The sequence below is a fragment of the Lissotriton vulgaris genome, chromosome 2_1 (genome assembly GCF_964263255.1).
Source record: "Lissotriton vulgaris chromosome 2_1, aLisVul1.2, whole genome shotgun sequence".
Taxonomy (NCBI): Eukaryota; Metazoa; Chordata; class Amphibia; order Caudata; family Salamandridae; genus Lissotriton; species Lissotriton vulgaris.
Window position 1 is genome coordinate 1,087,661,431 of NC_141687.1, and position 22,115 is coordinate 1,087,683,545.

Here is a 22,115-nt window from a genome sequence, read left to right on the forward strand (position 1 = left end):
TTGCTTTGTGATTTTATACGGACATTTAATAAGAAAAGTTTGAAGCAGAAAATGAAGTTGTTGCAAGATTTAGATCCTTGCAGAGTGAGACAAATGACAGGTTTGCGTGGTCATTCACTGGCTTGTCTTTCCAGGAGAGTATGCCAGAGTGTTTTTCATCATTTCAGGATGCTAGCAGTGCATCATAATAAAGTGAGAAAATTAGTGAGAATGTTGTATTATGCTAAGAGTCCAGCAATTATGCTTAAACAATTATGTGCTGCTCTTTTGCATGGTTCTGAAATAGATGTGAAGAATATTTGTGAAGAAATTGAGTTTTGTTACTTTGGTAGTAAAGATGAGAATGTTCAAATTGACCCAGAAGTAGAGGGTAATGTGGAAGATAATGTACAGGTTTCCAGTACAGATAATTTTCAGAAGGAAATTGCCACGTTTCAGATGAAATCAAGTGAGAGGCCTAATTTCACTTGTGTATGTTGTCGACGCACTTATTATAAGAATCAGACTAAGGTAGTGGATTTATATGCAAAAAGTGAAAGGGAAAATAATAGTGAATGGAAGGATTTTGCCACATACTTGATGGTAGAAAATTATTTTGATTTGGGATCGGATCAACGTGTGTGTACTTATTGTTGTAATAAATTAAACCAAAACCAGATGCCTGCTAGGGCAGTTCATAATAATCTGGAATTGGTTGAGATTCCTTCTGAATTGAAGGATTTAAATACTTATGAATCTATTTTGATTCAAAGTATCCATCCCTTTCAGGCTATTGTAAGAATGGAGCCAAAGACAGGGAAGTTGCCTCCAGCAGATTTACAGAGAGGATTAAAGGGAAGAGTTGTTTATTTGCCTCTAGATTTGAAGAAAAACATTAACACAATTGGAATAGAAAAAGTGGAAGAGGAACCTCTGGTTATCTTGGTTAATGGGGTTCCGACAAAGAATAAGAAAATATGGCAAGATTTAGTGGATGTTAGGAAAGTCAAAAAGGCAACAGTGTATTTGAAGAAAAATAATAAGTACTATAAGAATGTATATGTTGCAGAAGAGGAAGTAAGTGATGAAGAGGATAGCGATTTGTGTGCTGGCCAAATTGAGAAAGTAGAGGCCTCTAAAAGTGAAGAAATATATGAACATTATAGTGTTCATCCTTTGCATTCCAAGGAAGTCATGGGGAATGCTATTGAGTTGTTTCAAATGAAACAAGCCAAAGGGAGTCCCATTAGTGTTTGGGAGGAAAGTTTGTAAGCTCGGTGTTTCCCACAGCTATTTCCCACAGGTCAAGGAGGAAGATATGATGAGCGACCTCATCAAATTCCTGCGTCTGAATACCGGACTTTACGATTGTATGCAGCAGATCCTAGGTTTCGGCAATGCATTCCCTATTTGTTTCATCTCCTGTTTGAAAGCGATCTGTCTGGACTGTCATATGCAGTGAACCACATCTTAAAAAGTGGTATACAGATGCGAAACATCTCGGCAAGTGACTTTATGCATAAAGTCAATGTCCAAGACAGTATTTTGGATTCTCACTTAATTAATCTCATGGCGTGTCAGCGTGGTACTAATGAGTACTGGTACCGTCGTCATGGTGATTTAAAATGTATGCTGAGGAACTTAGGAACTCCAACATGGTTCCTCACTCTGAGCTGTGCCGAGTATGGCTGGGAAGACTTACTTGAATTTCTACGAGAGGCAAATGGAAATATTGAAAACATTGAATTCAAGACACCTGGAGAACTGTGTTCTTTGGATCCAGTGAATGTATGCAGGTACTTCAATCATAGATTTGAAGCTATGATGTCTTTCATCACAAATAAAAAGAATCCACCTCTTGGAGAGGTGTTGGATTTCTTCTGGAGAAAGGAGTACCAAGCAAGAGGTGCCCCTCATATACATATGTTGTTGTGGATCAAGGATGCACCTAAATTTGGAACAGATCCGGATGACTTAGTGATGAATTTCATCGAACAGTATTCTACGTGTGCTGTTCCAAACGCAACGGAGAAGAAAAGTCTAAGAGAACAAGTTCTACGTTTCCAAAGCCATCGTTGTGGAAAGTACTGTCGTCGTAAATTCAGAAACAAGGACAAGTTCTACACCAAATGTCGTTTCAACTTTCCACGACCGGTGATTTCTAAAGGAAGAGTGAACAGTTTGATGTCTTCGCTGCGACATAATGTGACGAGGAAATCACCCAAGAATACATACAATTTGAAAAGGAACGAAGAGTCCAAGTACATCAATGACTACAACCCAGTGATTTTGTCCATGTGGAATGCTAACATGGATATACAGTTTGTGGCTGACAACTGTATGGCTGTGGCTCGGTATGTGACATCTTACATCACCAAAAAAGAAAAGACCGAACTGAAGGATATGTGGGAGGACATTTCTCATGAAAAGAGCCTCAGCAAGAAGTTGTACAGTTTCAGTCTGAAGATGTTGTCGCATCGAGAAATCGGAGCTTACGAATGTTCTGACCGGTTGTCTTCAGCAAGTCTCTATGCCAAATCCAGGAGTCTCGTTTGGGCGAGTCTTGGTCTTGCTGCAACGCGAAATCGAGTTCTAAAACCTGTCCGGGAAATTGAGTATTTGGCAGAAAAGGAACCAAACAGTACCGACATTTTGAAGACCAACATGTTGGATACATATTATCCAAATCGAAGCAGTCACCTTGAGAATGTTTGTCTATATGAGGTTCTCCAAAATTATATATTCAAGAGGAACATCAAAGAAGATATTGAGAAAGGAGTGTATGCTGTAATTGGAAGTGAGGGATGCCTGGTCAAGCAAAGAAAATGCCAATTAGTAAACCATCGAAAATTGAGTGGTGAATCTCCAGAAAAAAAGGAGTTTTTTTATTTAGCACTTTTGCAACTTTTCAAGCCTTGGCGTGCAGAAGAGGAACTGCTTGGAGATTTCCTCTGTTACGAAGACTCTTTCAATGCAGCCAAGGAGTCCATAGAATGTCCTGCTTTTTCTAAATATCAAGAAATGCTAACTTTGGAAATTGAGCAGGAAGCAACGATTGCAGCCGAGATTGCCAGAGACAGTTCTCAGGACAGTCAGAGTTCTGTTTCATTGAGTCAAGATCCACTTGGAGGACCTATTATCGAAAATGAAGCTGCCACTGCTATGAATGAAGTGGAAAGAGCCATGGCACATGCTCAGGAGGATTCAGTTAACTTAGAAGACTTGGAAAAACAACTCAACGTTGAGCAGAGGAAAATATATGATGAAGTTACCACGGAAATTGAGCACGGATTAAGTCATGAGAAGAACAAGTGCTCATGTACATCGTTGAAGCCTGCCCGACTGTACGTGAGTGGAGAAGCGGGAACTGGAAAAAGTTTCCTCATTAAAGCAATCTCTTGTTATTTGCAGGAAAGGACTGAGTCATCGCTGTCTTGTGTTGTCACCGCTCCTACTGGACTGGCAGCACATAACATTAAAGGTATTACTTTGCATCGTCTACTGATGCTGCCGGTGGAGCATGACAACAAATTACAATACAACAAGTTATCTGGAGATGCTTGCTGTGAAGTTTCAAGAGTCTTGAGGAAAATGAAACTACTTATCATTGACGAAGTAAGCATGGTTTCCAATGTCATGCTTGCCTTTGTGCATTTGAGAATGCAAGAAGTACTTAAAACTGAATATGATGTGTTATTTGGTGGGAAACACATCATTGTTTTCGGAGATCTTCTGCAGCTGACACCAGTAAAAGGTCAACCTGTGTTCAAAATACTCACGCATGAAGATACCAGGAAGTGCCTAGGGAGCATTGGCAACGTCAATATATGGTTAAACTTCAATTATGCAGAACTGCATCAAAATATGCGTCAGGCAAAGGATGAAGATTACAAGAATATTCTACAAGATATTAGAATTGGAAAAGTGACTGAGCATGGGAAAGAAGCTTTAAATGCACGATTACTGTCAAATTTATATCCCAAACAAGAGATTGTGCCTGAGAATATTTTTCAGAAAATTACTGAGAAGAAATCCGGGATATGTCTCATGCCAACTCTTGCAGAATGTGCCATCTTCAACAACAAAATGTTGAATTTAGAAAAGCAAGAGATTGTGAAACTTGAAGCTATCGACAAATTAGAGCATATGGGATCAACAATTATTTTGTCAGACAATTTGAAATCAAAATTGGATTCATTAGAGAAGACTATATCTAAAACAGCGGGTTTTGAAAAGACTTTGAATGTGTGTTTAAATTGCCGAATTATTTTGAGAAGGAATTTACATGTAGAAAGAGGTCTGGTAAATGGATCAATGGGTAATGTTGTTGATTTTGAGAAATACAGAAATAGAGATGGAATAGAATTTTTAAGAATTAAATTTCATGGCATTGAGGAAGTACAGCAAATTGGTCGTTGTTCTGCTAGGTTTTTGCTTGTTAAAGATTTATATGTTCGCCGTAAACAGTTTCCTGTTTGCTTGGCATATGCGGTGACAATCCATAAATCGCAAGGTTTAAGTGTAGACTGTGCATTGGTGAATATTGGCAGTTCTGTGTTCAAGGAGGGTATGGCATATGTGGCATTGTCACGAGTTAGAACTTTATCGGGATTGTACTTGATTGACTGTGATGTCACAAACATTTGTGCGGATCTAGATTGTGTTAAGGAATACAATAGGTTAAGAAGAGAGTATGCGCCACATTTGCCTCAATATCCTTTGTTTGAGAAACGTGTGGTAGGCCGCAAACGTAGAAATAGCAGTAATAGTAGGGAGGTTGTTGCAAAAAGACTAAAAGTCAATGAACCGAAAATTGTTAGCAGAAAGAAAGTGGATTCTGTTGAAGATGTTGTCGGTTTTCAATTTGAAAACAGTTCTGGTGTCAACTGCTATGCAAATGTAGTGGTTAATGTTCTCTTTTCACTAGAGAGTTTAAAAGAACAGATTCTGTTGAATTCTGAACAAATTTTATGCTGTTTGTTGAATTCTGTTTTCGAGAAATGTAGCACTGATCGAACAAAAGTAGAAAGTGTGTCTGAAGTTCGTTATCTGTTAGATGAATGTTCAGGTCAAACAGACTTCTCTGAAAATAATCAGCAAGATTGTCAGGAGTTTTTAATGTATATGCTTGATATATTGCAAGTTGAGGGTGTAGATGTAGATCACCTGTTTGGGCTTTCTTATCAATGGCAGCATGACTGCGAGAATTGTAGGGTATCAAGTACTACTAGTGTAGACTCAGAAAGATTTATATATTTAACTTTGCCAGACAGTAAATCAGTCTCCTTTAATAAGCTAGTAAATGCAGCGGATCACAACATGGAGTGTAGCCAATGTAAATCTGAAATGATGTCAACATTACTTATACGTAGATATGGACAGTATGTCATTTTAATGATGCAACGATGTAGGCCTGATGGATCAAAATTGTCAACTTTAATAAAAAATTTTGTGGCTTCTCAGCTTTCAATATCAGGAAGGACTTTTGTAACTGTAGCAATTATCTATCACGATGGTCCTTCAACAACTTCAGGACATTATACAGCTTATTTAAAGTCTCGAAACGGCTGGTCATTCTGCAATGATTCCGTTGTAAGTTTCAAAAAAAAATTGCCGTTTGACCTTAAAAATTCTTACCTGGTGTTTTTAAAACCAAAATTTTAAAGAAAGAATCTCGAGATTTCCTGTGAAGAATTGGAAAAGGTTCATCAAGTTGAGGGAATGTAAGTCTGCAATGCTGTCTAGATTATTGGTCCAAAACTTTTAATTATAATGTTATTTTGTAAAATCCGACTATATAAACCTGATGCAAGTAAGTCTGCTTCATAGTAAGCAGTATCAGTGTCATAGGAAAAGGAGAACATGAGTGACAAAGAAGAGTAAGATATTAGTAGTCCAGGATTGTGAAAATAATCTCAAATGTTTTCTTTTTGCAAGTTGCGAAAATAGAAAATGTCGGGATTTGATTGGAAGAATTACAAGACTTGCGAATCGCGGCAACATGATTTGGCCTAGTGGAAACATGTGATAGAATGAGAGAAGTCTTTTTTTCTATGTAACATATTTTTCGTATCGATGGAGGTTTTCTTTCAGAAAGTGGCGGGCTGACAATATTTATAGCACAACACAGTGGACGCTGTTCATAGGACATCCTTCGACGTCATTGAAAGTAAGTTAATTTTAAGGAGTTTTGAATTCAGATTTCTTATGTTGAATGGGTTTTTTAAACACAATCATTTTGATTGTGTTTTTTTTCCCCGCTGTTACATGATGAATACCTTCAAGTCACTGATTTAAGTGAAATTTGATACATTCTGAGAACAGCAAAAATAAACCATTTAACATGTATAATTAATGTTTTGCTTTTTGTACTTATGATATACATTTAGAAATGTGAAGTAGATATGGAGAAACTGAGTCTTCTGTAAGTGTCAATTTTAATCCTTACAGTGCTGTACTTCTGGGTACTGTTTTTTTTTAAAAAAAAATGAATAGGCCTCACCTCAAAGAAAGCTGTTGAAAGCAGACATCTTATTTGCATCCTGAAACAATCATTTAAAATGTTAGACACAATTTTATGATGGCTTTACATCTTTTTTGCGCTGCATTTGCATCACTATGGTGAGACATTAGCAGTGCAAAAAAAGCACCATGTTCCAAAATAGGCCTCAGTTCTTCAACATCAAGATACAGTTTTTTGTAAAATATATATATTTAGGATTGTGTAGGGGACGTAGAGAAGCAGAGACTTCTGTAAATGTCAAAGTTGTTGAAAAACTGTTTGTTCTTGAACCTTTTCCCTTGTCTTTTCTAATTTTTAAGTACATGTTTTAATATTTTTGGAAATGTTTGTTCTCTGTTTTACAGATTGAAAGTATGAAAAAATATTTTAAAAAGGTAACAAGAATTATAAGGTAAATGTTTTCTACTCTTTTTACCCGCAATGCACTGCTGATGATGTCACTGACACTATCTCTCATTTACTCTCTATAGCTGTCTTTCTTTTTACATTATTCTCTGTTTACTTCCCTTATACTAACTCTTCTTTTTTTAAAAAAAATATTTTTTTAGTTCGCTTAAAGTTCGCGAACCGGTCAGCGAACTTGAAGCGAACCAAAAGAAATAGAGCTTGCCAGAGTGATAAACATTCTAGCAATTTTATTTGAAAGGGGAGGTAGTTCTGAAAAGAACTTTTTTTTTTTGTTTTTGTTGTTTTATATATATATTTTTTTTTTTCTGAACATTTTTTGATTTTTTTGTATTTTTAGAACAGTTTTATGTTTTTTTTGTGTTTTTTATGGAGGGGAAACAACAAAAAAACGGCTCAACAGGAGCAAAAAAAAAATTACTTCTTGGGTGCATTAGGGCACTTATGGTTTTCAAACACCATATTAATCAAGTTGATGCTCATGTTCCCATACGACAACATTGCACCGCAATATATACAAGTAAACCTCATATGTTGGAAATTTGGTTGAATATTTGGCACAGTTTCCTGTGCCTCTCTTCCTGACAAAGACATTGATGAGGTAGATCTGGCCACAGGAGTTGTCGGGGGATTGTCTTGTAGGTCCCTTAACTCAGCCCGGCTGTAGTTCAAGGGATGCCACCTGGTCATATGTCGATGCATAGTATAGTTGCCCATACTATATTTCTTCTCTGTGCCTCTTGACAATCTGTAATCACAGATGAGGCAGGTGGCATATTTCGCATTCACCTTCTTCTCCCCTGGAGGGATGGAAAAAAACTGCCAGATGAAACTAGTTTTTCTCTTTGAAACACGGGGCAACTCTGGGATAAATTGTTGTTGATCTGGATCCTCTTCTTCTTCTTCCTCCTCTTCCTGCTCTCTGTTGGAGGTAAATTGACTAGGTGGTCCTCTCTTCTTATGAGGAGGTGGAGGTGGTGGTGGGGGTGCACCAGCTGCAGCAAGAATGGAAGCCATTGTTGAACTTCAGGTAAATGGTCTTTCTCTCACCAAGATGAAAGTCAGAGTGAGGAAAGAAGGAGGGGTTTACATGATTTGGGAAAAGCAAAAGTTCTGAACCAATGAAAAGTGTTATTTTTAGGTCACATGACCTAGTCATACATCATTTGGAAACCAAAAGTGAAATGAACCAATGAAAAGTTTGATAAACAAGTCACATGACCTGTTCCGCTTACGTTACGCGGTCCGCGCCGCGTCTCGGATCGCTTCCGGTTAGCGGTCCGGAGCACTTCCGGGAGCGCTAACGCAGCGCGTCATTAGACGCATTACGCGACAACGTGATACGTCGCGCTTCCGCGACGCGTCACAGTTCCGCTAACGTAACGTTGACCGGTTCGCGGACTAGGTCGCGGCATCAAGATGAGCTAACGGAAAGCTTCCCGGTTCGCGAACTAGAAGCGTAGGAAAAAAAATATTAAAAAAAAAAATTATTAATAAACATCTAAAATATATTTTAAGATTTAAAGAAGAATACATTTTACAGTTACAGGTGTTAGCTTTTAAAAAACCAATGAAATTCACAGAAAAAACCATAGGTTATAGACCATATATAGTTAGGAATTTGCATTTACAAAACCTTGAAAATTCAGTGAAAAAACCATAGGTTATAGACCATATATAGTTAGGGATTTGCATTTACAAAACCTTATGACCATGTCATGAATGATGTAATATGTGACATCATCAGCAGTGGATTGCGGGTGCGCGATATATAGTTAGCGCATCTAACTATATATGGAATTTCAATGGTTTTATGCGAGTAAAATAAGGTTTTGTAAATGCAAATCCCTAACTATATATGGTCTATAACCTATGGTTTTTTCACTGAATATATATATATATATATATATATATATATATATATATATATATATATATATATATATATTTTTTCAATATCACATGGGACTCCGGAATGTTGTTAATTACTTTAGATGTAGTTAATTTATATACCTGCATCAACCACGAGCAAGGCCTTTCTGCCGTGAAATGGTTTTTAGATCAAAAACCAGAACATTTCCGTAGCCATAATGCCATGATTTTGTCTATGATCAGATTTTGTTTGTTTAATAACATTTTCTTATTTGATGGGACCATGTACAATCAGAAAAGGGGTACTTCTATGGGCTCGTGCTTCTCCCCCAGCTACGCGAATTTATTCGTGGGCTGGTGGAAGAGGCACGAGGCATGGAGGGACTCGAATCAGGAATGGACTGAGAAAATCCTGATGTGGACTAGGTATATAGACGACCTGTTCATAATCTGGCAAGGTGATCGTCAGTCAGCAGAAGAGTACATAGCTACCCTAAACACCAATACTCTCAATTTAAGATTCACAAGCACTATCAGTACCAGTTGCATCAATTACCTGGACCTGGAAATATTTGTACATAACAACATCTTACAAACCCGTCTGTACAGAAAACCTACCGCGGGAAACGCGGTCTTGCATGCCAAGTCATACCATCCGAAAAGTCTTGTGAAAAATGTACCATACGGCGAATTCTTACGCCTAAAGAGAAATTGCTCTCTTGAACAAGACTACAAACAGGCAGTAATTGAAGCTCAGGGAAGATTTGAGAGCAGGGGATATAATAGTAACATCATTAAACAAGCCAGTGTTAAAGCCTCTGGGACAAATAGGAGGGATCTCCTCGTTCCCAAACTGAAAACAGAGGCACCTGATGAGGTCCGTATGATAACTGAATTTAACACCAAATCAGGCGAAATAGTAAGTATTTTTCAGAAACACTGGCATATACTCACTGCTGACAAAGTCCTCAAGAAAAATCTGCCAAAGAGGCCTTTAATTACTCACAAAAGATGTCCATCTTTGGCAGACCATTTGGTACATAGCCATTTTAGATCTTCGGCTCAACCCATCAAAATATCAAAATCGGTTGGTTTCTTTCCCTGTCTTAAGTGTAAGGCATGCAGATTTAGTGGCAAAATATCTGAATACCCAAATCGCACAGGCGACAACAAACCCAATATAAAAATCAAACAGTTGCTTAATTGCAACTCAGAGTATACTGTATACTGTCTCACCTGTCCTTGCAAGCTGCGATACATCGGCAGCACTATCAAACCAGCGAAACTAAGAATTCTTGAACATATGCGGGCGATCACAAACAAAGATAAATCATATCCTGTTGCCCGCCACTTTGCCGAATACCATCAGAGCAAGTGGGAAAAACTTAGTTTCTATTGCATTGACCAGGCCCCCAAATTAGAACGAGGAGGTGACAGAGACAAGTCCCTACGTATCTTGGAGTCCAAATACATCATTAGTTTAAAAACCATGACTTCGTGGGGTTTGAATAATAATGAAGAACTTTGGGTTCATTTATAATCTGTGAATTGTCTCGAGTGTATGGAAAAAATAGGAAGAAGATGAATCGAAACCATATAACATCCCTATTTTTCCAACAATCTGTCATGCCTTAATAGGACTGCTTGCACTGTTGTTGAAATCGCCCATCCAGGGCTCAATAACTAACACTAGGCATATTGAGAAAACAATTGTTGTAAATATCTCAATTGCTGATTATATTACTCCTGCTGTGTTTAATGAATTTTTGAAAATATATTTTTGTATAACAACGTTAAAGGTTTTTAATGAGCACAATGCACTTTTACGTCAGTCACAACTTTATAGCCTGACATTCTAATGCAATTTGCACATTATAAGATGGCCGCCAAAATGTTAAACAGATAATGTCCTTCTTTTATGTTTATGACATGTATAGCTGGCCGACGGCTTTAAATGGTGACTTTAATTATGCACTAACATTACACTGACGAAGCCTGCAAAGGCGAAACGCGTCTGTAAGGGGTGAAGGGGGTTTGGTGTAATAAAATTTGTGAACCGGATACCAGTGTGCCAGCCAATCTTTTTCTGATACCATCATTGGGCTACAGAAACGTGCAGCTATATATATATATATATATATATATATATATATATATATATATATACATATATATATATATATATATATATATTTGACATTGAGTATGATCATATGGCTTTTGAAATTGATAATCAGGAAAATGAAATGCATGATGAAATTATTTTAGAAGCTCTATTAAAATTATGAGATATTACACGAAAAAATGTATTATTATATAATAATAATGGTTTGAGACAGTCTTCTTGCAGAATTGTAATCATTCAGCTAGTACTGAAGTACTCATTATTGAAAGTGGGCCTTCGGGCACGGACTGCTTCTAACCCCTATAGACTATGTATGCACTCTTCCATGCACCGTCAAACTTGTGTTTTATACCTTCAATACCCCAGTCCGTATCTTTACACTACAAGCAAACACTATCACACTTCTGTTTTAATATTGTAGTGAGCCACACAGCACAATGTATCACATTTATTTCCTGTTACCTCCTCAAACACTGATATTACAGTAAATAATTTTTTATAATAGTTGCAATGTGTCCAAAAATGTTGTATGAAAGCAGTTGAAAGAATGATATTATAGTAAACAAGTTTTAATAATATTTTTAAGGAATCACAAAATATTTTATGTGAGCACCATAAACCTTGATATTACAGTAATGAAGTTGTGAAAATAGTTTCAGTGTAGCTTAAGATATTGAACGTGAGGAGATAAAAAACACTGTAACAACAAACAACAGTAAAGAAGTTGTGAAAATAGTTTCAATATATCACAAAAACTCATTTCACTTCACTGAGAACATGTTTCTTTTCTATTGACACATCTTATATGAAAATGTCACTTACACAGTAAGAATTTCTTTTTGGCATGTAGTGCTGTAGATTTAGATGCTTTTCATAGTAGCTATAACAAAAAGGCTTGATAAAGGGCCTTCACTTTGAATCAGAATATGAAAATCAAGAATAATTGATAACCCCAGTCAAAAAAAGCAGCAAGTAGGTGTGTATATGTGTGGATGATGTGTTGATTGAGTGGAAGATGAATAATGTAATAAATAAGAAAGGCTGCAAGTGTGCAAATTACCCACTGCCTTTAGCCGGGGAAGTAGTTACAACAAAAAGGTTTGATAAAGGGCCTTGACTTTGAATCAGAATATGCAATTGAACAATAATTGATAAGCCCAGCCAAGAAAGGCAGCAAGTGTGCAAATTTCCCACTGCCTTCAGCCAGGTTAGTTGCTTCAAGAAAAAGGCTTGATAAAGGGCCATGACTTTTGAATCTAAAAAATACTCCTTTGGCACAGCAAATATGGTACGACACGTGAAGAACTTGCACCCCAACAACTTTGCTCGAGCTGCAAGACGGAGGTTTCAGGACAATCCACCTGCTACTGCACCAAGCACATCAACTGCTGCAGCAGCATTTTCAGCAAGCAGTCCACACCCACAAATTGATGCTGATTTTGGTGAAGTTAAAATAGTATGCATTTATTGCGATAAACTTTTGTGTTATGGGGAACAGTCTATCGACCTGATAAAACGCAGGAAGCAGAAGCATCGCTGATCTCGACATTAGTTTTTTTTTCATTCTTTTGTTCCTGTTGGACACTTTTTGGGTTCCAGTTTAATGTTTTTTGGTTTTAATTTTTTTTTATAAAAACATTAAAAAAAGGGAACTAAAAACACAAAAAAACAGTTCTTCTCAGAACTACCTCTACTGGTCAAAGAAAGAGCTATATTTCTATGATAGTGTGTAAAACTATCTAAATGAAAATTGTTACTACCTATTTTCCATAGTTAATCCGCAACATTCTATTTGGAATAACTTTACCGCCGGTTGACAAATCTTTGCGAAATTTTAAAAACTGGTGGAGCGCTCCGGTCTGCTCCTATCCTGAAAGTCTTGGGGTGATTCGTGAAGCGGGGGTTGAGAAAAAAGGGGGGTTCCCAAAACGTGTTTTCCCCATGCAATTTTCTATAGGTACCGTTCATCGCGGCAACAGCCCGAACGGCTGAACGGAATTACACCAAATTTGGCAAAGTTGTAGTCCTTGGTTCAGACTCGTGTCTTTTGCTTATATGGTGTAAATTTGTTAAGTAGTTCCTGAGAAAATGACAATTAAAATTACATATATATCTATGGCCTCAGTTGATGCACGCATCTTGTGCAGACTATAAGCCTCTAGACCTTCTCAGGGGGCCCCACAGGGATCCCTAGGGCCCCCCCAAAAATTACTTTTTTTTAAAAAACAGAGAAATGTGCGCTGGGTGCATGGATCATCCGTAGAAAAATAAAAACGAAGCGCGGGCTCCTGTGCTTGTTTAAAAATTATCTACCTGGGAAGGACCAATCCTGTGGTCTAAAATATTGCATTTGAAGCGGGGGCAAAGAAAAAAGGGGGGTCCCAAAACGTGTTTTCCCTATGCAATTTTCCATAGGAACTGTTCATTGCTGCTACAGCCCAAAACGGTTGAACAGAATTATACCAAATTTGCCAAATAGGTAGTCCTCTGTTCAGACACATGCCTTTTGCTTAAATGGTGTTAATGCTTTCAGTAGTTTCTGAGAAAATTACAAGTAAAAGTACATATATATCTATGGCCTCGGTGAATGCGCCTATCTTGCGCTCACACTAAGTGCACTGTCCCGATCATGCGCTGAATGCAAATTGGCTGTCACGTGGTTGTCAACATTCGAAACCAGGAAGTGTTGGCAGCCATTTTGTGCCTCAGTAGAAGCGACGGTCTAGACATTAGTGGAACAAGTGTTCAAAATGTATAAAGGGAGCAGGTAAGAAATACTTTGACCCTCTAGACCTGCTCAGGGGGTCCCACAGGGATCCCTAGGGCACCAAAAAAATTTCGTTTTTTTTAAAACTGAGAAATGTGCGCTGGGTGCATGGATCCACCGTAAAAAATTGTTTTTTTTAAAAAGCGGGCTCCTGTGCTTGTTTAAAAATTAGCTACCTAGGATGGTCAAATCTCGGAGTCTAAAATATTAACTTTGATAGTGGTCCAGAGGGGCCCCGTAGCCCAGGGTCGTCATTCCTCGGTGCTACAAAATAACTGGGTGACGGAGCTCAAAGGTTCGTCTAAGCCCGGGTATTACCACCCTCTGGGGCTTTTTATATTTTGGGAGGGGGGCCGTGTGGTCTCCATTCTAGAGCAGTGGAAAGCCTTGGGAAACACCACCCCCAAGGAGCAGTTCCTGCTGTGTCTCAGGGTGTCTACCCCCGGGACACAGCTGTTTGCTATGGCAGGGCGGGAGTTGAGGTTCCTGTTCTATCATAGCAAACTTGAGGGTATATTAACAAGTGCCATTTCACCACAATTTTGTTTTTTTAAAGCCAAAAATGGGGTGAAAAATATATCGCCCTATTTACTAGGTGACGCTAAGATGCATTAATGCATGTTAGCAGCCGGTTTGCTAAGGGGTCGCCTCGTATCTCCAATGAGTTGCAATGTAGGTGTTCTCAGTGGGAAGGTAGGTATTTCTATAAGAATATGAAAAGGAAGAGGGAGGTATGACAAAAGCGTTGTATTTACAAGGCGGCCCTGGATTTGAGGACCAATAGGAAAACTCTCGCTAATTGCGGTTTATGTCGGATACTAACATCTGTTCTGAAGTAGGCTTTAACATGTTTAATATGCAATGTGGATTGATATTTTAAGTGCACAGTCTTATATTAACAAGGTTTTCACTTGCGAACATGAATTTTCACTGTATTTCTCACGATATTTGGGGCATATTTACAAGGACAGAGTTAAAATTATCGTCCCTTTAGCGTTAGGAAAGTGTTGTTAAATTTGTTGTGGTTTCCAGGAAGCGGAATGGGCTGGACTGTCGTATGCCAGTGCTGCGCGAGGCTGTGAACCATGATTCCGGAGCTATAGGCGTGGTTCTGTCGTGAGTATATATGAGAAATCAAGTGATTCGGGAGTTCGTGTTGTATTGCTGACGTCACCCGGGTCTTAAACGCAAATGTGTCATTGTATCTGTAAAGTACTACAGCATTGCCAACATGGAAGTTACGGGGTATCACTGACCCTATATTCATCCATAGTTGCACACATACAAGATGGAGTACATGACGTATTTCTGCGAATATAAATGTTTGTTGTACATTCAGTGGAGTGCTGTAGCTGTTGTAATACAGGGCTGTGAAAGCTTTAGGCCGCAGTTTTTGGCACACGAAGGGCAGCTAATATATATACGTATGTGGTCATTCAGGTACACTGTCCAACTTGGTGCTGGAAATGAGTGTTCCAGTTTCTGAGTCACGTCCACATCCTGTCATTGAAGAGAAATGATGTAATCTGCGCCTGCCTGAAAATTTACTGTAAATACGGTGCTCATGTAAATTGCTGATATAGTTTTGGGTTGATTACCCCCTATATAAATATGCACACACTCCCTTTTTTCTGCAAAGACTATTTTCTATTCAAATATTTTTTAAAGTGTTGCCCCAAATTCTTATTAATATAAGAGGGCATGATTTACTTTCAGATAAAGTAGAATAGAAGTGCTACTACAAACACTCCCTCACTACTTCATCTTTCTTTTTTCTTTTTTGTACACAATTACTCTTTATGAAAACATTGTGACTGTTAAAAAGGAGTATTTTATTATTTGTTAATTGACATTAATATTTTTTTCCATGTTTACTGCTTGCAACGATAAACCTCCAGTTTTTCATGAGTGAAAATACGTCACCATACTACACAATATACATACTGATAACCCCATTTTCACTCTAGAAGAAAAAGAGAATTATTTGATCTTTTTTTTTTATTTGTACATATTTTCTGCGTCTTCGTAGTTTTTTCAATTCGCGCCGATAATACATGAACTGTTCTTACGTCATTTTGTTTCTAAGGTACAATTATACTTTTACACACTACATTTAGAAATCATATTAATCATATTAATATACTTGCATTCCAAAAATATATATTAATTTACCTCTCTTTAAAATTATTTTCTCCTTCTGTCTACATACATCCAACTCCTCTGGAGGGAATGTAATGTTTCATATATTACAATATATACATTAACTTTATGTTCTCTCTGAGGAAATGGACGATAAACTGAAGATGAAATATACTATCATAAACTTTATCCTGCTCGTAGTTTGTTCACCCATAATTAAATCACAGAAACAAAAGTAATCCTCCTACGTTTTATATACGTTTTGGTTATTGAAGTCACTATGGAACCAATTTAGTGCTCCTTCAATTTTTTTGTCACGTTTTTCAGTTGACACGTGCTCACATTTCCACTGTTTAACTTGCGCACATGTTTTTGTAAAAGTGAAACTTGATAAACAATTTTAGTTTCATTTTATATCCTCATACATATTCGCTCTTCCTTTTTCTTTTAATTCTTTCTCTCTTTCATTATACGAGTATTACAATAAACACCTTTGTATTTATTTTTTAAAACAAGTATATTTATTGGTTACTTTGTACAGTTTCTGTCCACAATTTTAATACACTTCCCCATCCAAAACCCCTATTATCCTTATTTTTTTTTAAAGTTGCTATTCATTTTTTTTATTTATTCAAGTATTAAAACAAATACATTATTGTTGATGTGCGAGTTCCTTTCCTTATACACAGTTGATTGCCACATCTCTGAACATCAGGAGGTACATGGTGGGCTAGTTAGCCCCCAGGCACCCACAGGATTAAGGAGGAATTAATTATCTAACTTAAAACACGCCACAGGGCGTGTTTGCAGACATGTCACCTCAGGCTACGTCCCCTTCCTTCACCACTGTACCTCGTTGCGGGTTTTAAGTCGGGGAATTAATTAACTTTCAATACTGATGGTCCCTGAGGGCCAAAAAGCCCAACAAGTATCTCCAGTATGCGCCAGGGAGCTGCGTTGCAGACAGGTGTTCAGAGGTCATGCCCCTTTTTACACCTCTCTGCAACACAGCTCTGTGGCGCTTATTGGAGGTACCTAGTGGGCTAGTTTGACTCTCTAAAATTAGCCAAACTATGAATTCCGATTTACTCACCTGTTATCAGGAGATACCTCAGTGCAGCATCTCTGAGCCCAGTACTGATCCTGAAAAGTAATTCTAACCGTACTTACCAGTAACTTGAATTTCCTTCCATAGGCTAACATTGACTGGTTTCACTTGGAAATTCTTCTAAGTCTGGAGTTTTCAAACTTTAAAATATTCACCTGAAATCATTCGAACAACAAATTCCGATTTACTCACCTGTTATCAGGAGAGAACCCAGTGCTGCATCTTTTAACCCAGCACTGACCCTGAAAAGTAATTCTAAGCACACTTACCAGTAACTTGTATTTCTTTCCTAGGAATCCATTGTCTGGTTTTCACAAGAAAAGTTTTTAAGTGTCGATTTTCACAAACTACAAATATTCCTTAATAATCGCCTATATAACTTAAACACATTCTTTAACTGTTTACAGGAGATGCACCAGTGCTAGATCCAGGATCCACCACTGAGTAAGAAAAAGTAACAATAATACTATTTACTTGCTAAGTGAATTTCCTCCCATAGGATAACATTGGTGATTCTATGTGAAAAAGTTTCTGTGTCAACTTTTAAAATACAATAATATTCCTTAAAAATCACTACTGTAACCAAAACGATTTTAATCAACTGTTTACAGGAGATGTCCAAAGACTGAATATAGGTTCCAGTCTTGTGGTTAGAAAAGTAATCCATAAAGTAACTAATAGCATTTAACTAGAAATTCCCATTGAGCTCAATGTTTCCATTGTGTTTGAAATTGTGTTGCTCATTGTAACAACTGTACTTAAAAGTCTATTGCCTATTTGTAAAGTATTTAAACTAAAGTAATTCATTCTGAGAAAGTATATTTTGTAAGGTAATGTATAATGTAATTAGAATGTAATTTGAAAAATAAAATATCTAAAAATAAATAGTTTAAAAAAGTGTACTAAATCAGTATAAAAAAATAAATATAACAATTAATACATTTAAAAATTGCCATTTACAAAACCTTTGAAATTCACTGAAAAAAGCATAGGTTTTAGACATGTTATAGTTAGGAATTAGCATTTAAAAACCTTAAGAAATTTACTGAAAAAACCATAGGTTTTAGGGGTGTTATAGTTAGCTGGACATTTCAATTATACAAAACCATTGAAATTCCTCAGTTATAGTTAGTTCTGCTAACTATAACTTGCGCACCCGCAATCCAGTGCTTATGATGTCACATAGTACATCATTCATTACATGGTCAGCGACATCACTAATGCCATCACTGATGACATCTCAAATGACATCACTGATGACATCATCCACGTGACAATCAGATACACCTCATCATACAATAGTATAACCTTTCATCAATCACTGTAAAATAAAGAGTTCCTTATTTGAATCCATTGACACAGCAATACAAGTATCTAAAAACCCACTCAGTGATTCCAAGATCTACACACACATCTAATCAATTATCTATAAATGTACTCATACATGCTAACAAAGATCAATAGAACACTATCAAATATACTTATACACCCATATCAACGGAACACACCAGCACACATCCTATTCACTTATGCAGTCATCCTAATCACTTTTGCAAACAATGTATCATATTTACATTTACTCAGCTACACACTTATACAAATAGCACTTCATTTATTCACATACATAGTAACTCATACTTAGTGTGTTATGAAATCACTATTACAGGTATACAGTTATCTATACAGTCACACATGCAATCAATGAGTCTTATGTATACTTATTTATATACAACAACTGTCACATACACTGCCTTTTATTTTTCTAGTTTGTTGGACATGTGCCATTGAGAGATATATTTGCTCATCACCACACCCATAAATATGTTCACTCACCCAAATAACTGTTTCCACTTGCAGTCTTAACCTCATATACCTACTAATAATAATAATAATAATAATCTTTATTTAGATATAAAACATATCTTTAAAAGAATTTACAGATTCACAGCCTGACTGAATATTAGAATAAAAACTTCTAGGAATAACAACACAAGTGTAGATATAAAGGCACGATCCATTAACAAACATTATAAAAACAGGGATTTTATCTCATAGTGTATATTAAAATCACAAAAATTGAAACAAGGCGCCAGATTGCATTGGATATAACCAAATTATGTCTAACGTTGCTGAGAATAATGCCAGTTAATACTGTTTTCGGTGAGAAAAGAAAGATTGAGCACTTTAGCATGGTCTCCTTAAGTTGAAGATGTGATATGCTTGCTGGATAAATTTTATAAATTTTATATTTAGCACTGTGTTGTCCGGGTTCAGAGCTGCCATGATGGCTTGCCTACTGAATCAACTATTCACACATCTTTGGGCAGTCACACACACCCCACCGAACCACACACACATTCACTCTCCCATACAAATCCTCAGTTAACTAATCAATAACTAATATAGACTTTCACATAGCTAGTAACCAACTGGTGCAACAGTTTACACATCAACTGACAAAGTGATACAGATAATCACACAGTTTAGTCACTATCCAATATATTTAGTAAGACACTATAAATTAGTCAAATAAACAGTCAATCACACTGCTACTAAATCCTCCACCCAGATATTTATATTTATATATCCACTCATTATTCAATGCAGATTGCTATGTATATAATACATATTTAAATAACGAACCAAACCACTTTCACTGAATGATGTCATCAGTGATGTCATTTGAGATGTCATAAATTATGTCATCAGTGATGTCACTGACCATGTCATGAATTATGTAATATGTGACATCATCAGCAGTGGAATGTGGGCGCACGAGTTATAGTTAGCAGAACTAACTATAATAGAGGAATTTCAATGATTTTGTATAAGTGAAATGTCCAGCTAACTATAACACCCCTAAAACCTATGTTTCTTTTCAGTGAATATATATATTATATATATATATATATATATATATATATATATATATATATATATATATATATATATATATATATATATATATATATATGTATGTATGTATGTATGTATGTATGTATATTTATATATATATATATATATATATATATATATATATATATATATATATATATATATATATATATATATATATATATATATATATATATATATATATATATATATATATATATATATATATATTAACATGTTTTTATTTTTATGCAAGAACAAATAAGACAGAAGCACAGTTATGGACAACATACACCAGTATCCACTGAAATATATATATATATATATATATATGTATGTATGTATGTATGTATGTATGTATATTTATATATATATATATATATATATATATATATATATATATATATATATATATATATATATATATATATATATATATATATATATATATATATTAACATGTTTTTATTTTTATGCAAGAACAAATAAGACAGAAGCACAGTTATGGTATCCACTGAAAATCAATGGAAGAACACAGTAATGCTCACTTTGCATTTCACAATTCTTAAAGAACCCAAACAGAGTAAAAAATAAGGTGTAAAGTTGCTAGGCACAGCTCAACACCCGCTAAGTTGCATGGATTGCTCCTTTACCCATCACCTGCATTTGTATCCGCCCTTCTAGTGAAGTACATTCCGGATCTCTGTCCACCCCCACACCCCCCAGCCCATTTTCCTTCCAGGCATGTCACAGATGCGCATATTACAGAAACTGAGTCGGTGCAGGTGAGGTTCCTGTCTAACAGAAGAGAAGGGCATTATGTCTCCACTCTCCAGTATATACCCAATGGTAGAGATGTCAATAACATTTAAGGCTCCAAAGCCCAGGAGATTTGCTACTTCACTCAGCTGGGTTCTGTTCCAAAAAGGTGTTTCCCAGATAATTTCCCTGCCCAACCAATCATTGATGTAGACTTGTTCCAGGCCACCGGAACCATCTGTGTCACCAATGGCAATTGCTGGGCACCCCTTCCACCATAGAGAGTATGTAGGTATGATCTATGATCCAGCATGGCCTGTTCAAACCTAAAGGTTAAGTGATCCCATGGCGCAAAGGTTCAATCATTAAAGTTGATTAAGTGGGATGCCCAATAGTACACCTCAGCATTGAGGAGAGCAATCCTACCCTCAAATGGGTTCTGCTGCAGTATTCTAAGTGGCACTCTAGGGTGTCACATATTCCAGAGCTGAGTCCTCACCACCCAGTCTATATTCTGTTAAACACAACCTGTAAGTGAAGCACATATAACAGTGTGGGGATCAGCATCATTTTGAAGAGGGCTGCCTGTCCCATCAAAGAGAATGTCAGCCCCCTCCACTGTCACACATCAACTTGGAAATTCAATATAACCCTCTCAAGAATGCGGTAAAAACAGAGCTCTTTCTGTGGCATCACAAAGCTCCCCAAATATTTAAAGCCATCCATGGCCACCCACAACCCCGGTGGGAGTGGTAATTAGGCTAACCGGCCCTGTGGAGAATTCAACACCAACTTGTCCCTGTTGATCTTATAGCCAGAGTGGCCCCCATAATCTCCCACTATCTGAAAGAGTGGCAGAATCATAGTATCGGGTTCCATAATAGAAAAAAGAATATCGTCAGTATATTTTTCTTCTGCCTAATCTGCTGCCAAAATGCTAAATGTCATGACTCTGGGAAACCTTCTCACTATGCACAGAAGGGATTTAATCATAATGACAATGTCCTGCTTTAAATGCCTGTATGGCATCTAAGGAGAGAAGAACATGAGAAGTTTGCCGGTTCTGTTCTGTTGTCTACCATTTAAGCATATGCCACAGATTATGCCTCATTGACCTACCAGGGATAAATGCCAACTTATCTCTGTGAAATAAAGGTGTGATAACCTGCACAAGTTGTGTGGCAATTATTCTGGCCAAGATTTTAATTTCAATGTTTAGCAACAATAACGGGCGATATGAGTAGCACCGCTCCTTGGGCTACCCCTCCGTAGCGATCTCTGTGACTGTGGCTCTCTGGAGATCCAGGGGCAACTCCCTTTCTTTCCCCCACCTCCTTGAACAGGTTTACCAAGTGAGCCCCTAGTAGCCAGGTGGATTGTTTGTAAGACTCATCCAGAATGCTGTTGGGTCCCAGTGTTTTGCCTGCCTGCAATTTAATGATAGCTGCCTGCAATTCGCTCAGTGTCAAGTCCCCCTCCAGGGTCTCCCGTGACTCCTAATCCAGCAGAGGAGCGGGTATGGTGGCCATGTACTGTGCAATGC